At 40.0% G+C, this 4,596-nt stretch overlaps 1 long non-coding RNA gene across 1 annotated transcript; it reads right to left on the reverse strand.

Moving 5' to 3' along the window:
- Positions 1-206: 206 nt before the first annotated feature.
- On the reverse strand, positions 207-1,181 carry LOC147433151 (uncharacterized). The gene is made up of 3 exons (XR_015185470.1): positions 1,022-1,181; positions 626-716; positions 207-543 (listed from the first exon to the last, which is right to left on the reverse strand). It is a non-coding gene; the product is annotated as an uncharacterized LOC147433151 (long non-coding RNA).
- Positions 1,182-4,596: the final 3,415 nt, after the last annotated feature.

Consider the following 4,596-nt stretch of genomic DNA (forward strand, 5'->3'; position numbering starts at 1 on the left):
GAGAGACGACAAGGAAAGGGTGACATGGCAAAAAAATTTCATAGAATAGAATATACAAAATGGTAGATATTTAATCATTTAAATTTTATTGCACAAATTTGATTAACATGAATAAGCATGCTTGATAAAATTAGAGAGAGAATTAAAGAGAGTGAGAGACGGCAGGGAAGGGGAGACACGACAAAAACTTCTCATAGAATAAAATATACAAAATGTTTATGAATCATCTTGTAAATATCCATACAAGTGGTATCATCTAAATCTAAGTCCATGGCTCCTAGATCAACAAAGAGATAAATGGAATTTTCATTTATGGATGTGTTAGCTTCATCATCTTCCATCTCATCACCATCATCATGGAAATCATCCTCTTTGCTAAAATTGGCGTTGGGACTTGTTTCATCAATCTATCTCACCTCAATCTCCTCCTTATGCAAAGAAAAAGCTGGGAGAGTATTAAAGATGTTTTAGTGGAAAAAATGGCTCTTCTTTGGGAACTATGTACCAAAGTTTTAATTGATGGATTGATGGGATATAGATGACCTATAGAACAGAAGGTCAAAGTGAGAAAGTCACATTGTTATTATGGTACAAACAAATAAAGGTAAATTTGGTAAGCACTCACCTACTCACAATTGTGTGGAAGAACTAGGTTGTCATACATCCCCGTGTGATGCACACTAGAGTCTACCATGTAGATTCCCATCTCATTCCATCTAGATACATTTGCAAACCACTAGTACTCAAATATGAAGGTATAAAAGGTTCTAAAATCAACCTTTAGTATCCTTTCATTAGTACCACAATACCTAGCCTCATCACTATTTGTGTCAAAGTTTCCCACGATGCAACAATTCCATGGTGGTTCAATGCTTGTGAATGTGGCGTATACAAAAGTGTCGACCTTTTGACAACATAGAGTTAAAGGAAAGACACTATAAGATAGAAAGAGAATACATCAATTACAAAGATAAAACCAAGTAAAAATATATAGTATGGTTTAGGCGTATGGGTACTCTACCTTTGGCATGGAGCCTTGTGCATACTCCCATTCTTTGTCAGTGGCGTTCTCTCTACACGCCTTTTATTCATTATCTCATGGATCCACTCAAAACTAATGAGATATGGAAAACATATTGCAAGGTGTTGAGGAACCTGGGGTGCCCTCTCACTCCATGAGCTTGATTCCATGCTTCCTCCTCTTGAAAATGCATTGCTCTTGCCATTTTCCACAAGTCTACCCACTTGGTCATAACCTTTGCATTGAGGATGCAAAAATTATTTACCACTCAATTTTAATTAATTTTCCCTTCCACTTGGCAAGTGTAAAGTCATCCTTGCAACGTACTCATTTTACCACATGTGGTGCATAGAGGGATCAATAGAAGCCCACAGTCGCACAAAACTTTTGAGAATTTTTAAACATCTCTCACAAAAGAACATCTATCATGCATGCACTACTCCACATAGAGCTATCTCTTCCTCGGGGAGGGGGGGGGGCACCCTCAAAATACATAGGTATGGCGTGTGAGTTCACCCGAAAGGGTTTCTTATATACCAAAGAGTTACATAATCACATGTACAAGAGGTGTTTAAAAATGGAAAATTGACAAAAAGCTACACGATTATGAAGGAAGAAGGGTCCTTCAATTCACGGTGAAGTGTGTGTGTAGAGGGGTTCTTGAAATACCTCTTCAATGTAGGTGCTATATGTATTTTGAAAGGTGGATCCCCCGTGATCTCCAAGATGTGGATTTGACTAACAAGAATGGATCGAGGAAATGCATCCCTAATGAAATCATGGTTTGTTTGCTTGCTTTGCTTGTGGTTTGCTTGGTGGCGATCCATGTGTGATTTAGTGTAAATTAGTGTAAGTGAGAGAGGAAAAGAGAGGGAGGAAAAAACTGTTTTGTAGATTAATGTTTAACAATTGCTTAATTACTATAGATGAATGTTTCATTGAGTGAAAAATTACTAGAAAAATGTATACATTAAGTTTGAAAATAACTAAATGAGTAGAAAAAATAGACCAAAATTGTAAACATTATAATACATTAAACATTTAAAAATAAATAAAAAAGAGAGTTTAAACAAATATAGGAAAACAAGTGGGATTTTTTAGTTGATTAGAGGGAGAAAAAGAGAGAGAGAGTGGAAAAAGTGTATTTAATTAGAAGTATATATATGCAACCTTGTATATCATGTGTCCATGTGTGAGTGTGTAAATATGTATGCATGTATATACATACCTATGTGAGTGTGTGTATATATGAATGTATGTAGGCTATGCTTGTGAGCCTCATCGACAGTCCACGGGTGGTCGATCAACGTGTTCTAGTAGTGTATGACGGCGTTCGTCTCAGGGTAGCAAGCATTGTGATAGGCAGAGCAATAGGTGCTCTTATAGTAGGGCCATTTTTTATGGTGGTGGGGGGACGGGATCACCTATTTTGCAGTGTCTCATGCCAACTGTGGAGGATGATGAAATTAATGCATTTGTGCCAAATACATTCAGGCACTACTTTAGGGCCAAGTAGTGGTAGCTTAGTGGCACAAATTTTCAATTGTTTGGAGACCGAGCTCCCTCATGTGCACACCCTAACAATCTCCCACCACTCTCTTTGTCCTCCCAAAAGTCTTGCATTGAAGCTTGCCTTGTAAAATTGCCTCTCTCTCTCTCTCTCTCTCTCTCTCTCTCTCAAAGGTCCTCTTGGCTGACACATGTAAAGGGAAAGAAGCTTGCCATTGTACTATAGTACATCAGCATGTTCAAATGGGATCAATGGTTTGGATCATTTGGCCCGTCGGATGTATTTTTGCAAACTTGGGTTGTCTGATAAAATGAAGATGAAAAAGTAAATTCGAGCCAACAAGTAAATTCAGTCCCATTCAGGTTGACTTGCATCTTCAATCGACGACCTCCCCCGTGCAAGGCATGTTCTCTAACCACCATGCTTGCATGCATGTCAATTCAATGCACTACATTGTAAGTGTGGGTTGATTTATAAATTCGAGACCGATCATACTCCTTACAATGCACCCACGTCACAATTTTCACCCTTCACCCTTGATCCCATTTGACCATGCTCGTGTCTTATAGTCTTGAAGGTAAAGCCTACGCGACCCTTCACTTTGTTTTTTACTTGGTCCCTTCACGTACGAGCCTCATATGAGCCTTTGCACGTTGTTTCCAATTGTGATTGGATTTTGGACCGACATTTTCAAAGGAAGCATTGAAAAACTTCGTTCCTTTCATTGCAAGCCTTTGCTCTTCAAGCTTCTTAGATTATGAAATTCTTTGACATTTTAGTGTATTTTTGAAGGATACCGAGCAATTTTCACCATCCCCCGCCCCCCACACCTCGTGTGTCGTGCTGCAGCTCCCAGCCAACTTTGAGCACCCCCTTCTCTCCCATCCTTTGCGCATGCTCGATTGATCTGACGTCGCCTGCTCACACTCGACAACGGGTCTGCCTGCCGCATCGTCATTCCTATCCTTCACCATAAGGGAACCTCATATAGATTCTTCTCCCAATTTCTTTTCGAGAATGTGTAGGACATAGTTTGGGCACTTTATTGTTCTAGAATCTAGAATAGCCAAGGTGAAGCTACACCTTATAAATGAGCCACAACAAACCTCTCACCTCAGTCTAGCTTGTCTCTATGGAGCCCGATCTCCCATTAGTCGACGTTACACTCCGCACCTTAGCAGAGCTGCACTATTCTCATTGCAATCTCTGTAACCTCTCTTGCCATCTTGCGTTGTAGCAGGGAGCGAAGCGGCCCGGTAGAGGTGCGGGGGAGCCTGGTGACGATGTTGAATAACATAAACTGCAGGATGGCGATGGGGAAGAAGCTTGAGGATGTGCGTGCAGGTGAAGGGAATGAGGCGGGAAACTTGCATGGCCTTATAGAGGATATCCTTCGGGTGGCTACGTTCCTTGGCTTGCCTGGCTGGACCCCCACGGCTACTTAAAGCACATGAAGGCCACCGCAAAGCGGACCCGAGCGTTGCTTCAGTGCGTGATAGACGAGAGACGACAACTAAGAATTGCCAATGGTGAGGAAATTAAGGAGCCTCGTGACTTGCTGGATGTTCTACTGGCTGCCTCTCTACATACTTCACATGATAGAGTATTCCTATATTCTTACTTCCTCAGCCTACTAAGATTTTATGAAGATTTATTTTTCATAAAGCAGTCTGGATTGATGATTAGCTATTGTCATAATTTTCAAAGGGGTTCATGCCCATTTAGAACAGCTCAAGACAATATGTTTGTGCTTTTTCAAACAAAGCGTTTACAAAGTTAAAATTCGGATTTGTTTAGTGTTTGTTTTGAAATGAATTAAGAGATTTTTATGGTCGATGATCCTCTTCAAATGTGATGTAGATGAATATCAATGCTCTAAAATTTTATCCTTTAATAGCTAGCATTGGCTTGTGCTTGTTTGTTTGAGGTTTCTCAATTGATGAATGCTAGTTTTTAATTTCTTCTCTGCTAATTTTCTCATCGTTTTGTTTTTCCTTAGGATGTGTTTATTGGAGGCTCTGACACATCGGCTACTGTAGTAGAATGGGCATTGGCTGACCTTATA

The sequence above is a fragment of the Adiantum capillus-veneris genome, chromosome 20, assembly GCF_014529385.1.
Source record: "Adiantum capillus-veneris isolate H3 chromosome 20, ASM1452938v2, whole genome shotgun sequence".
Taxonomy (NCBI): domain Eukaryota; kingdom Viridiplantae; phylum Streptophyta; class Polypodiopsida; order Polypodiales; family Pteridaceae; genus Adiantum; species Adiantum capillus-veneris.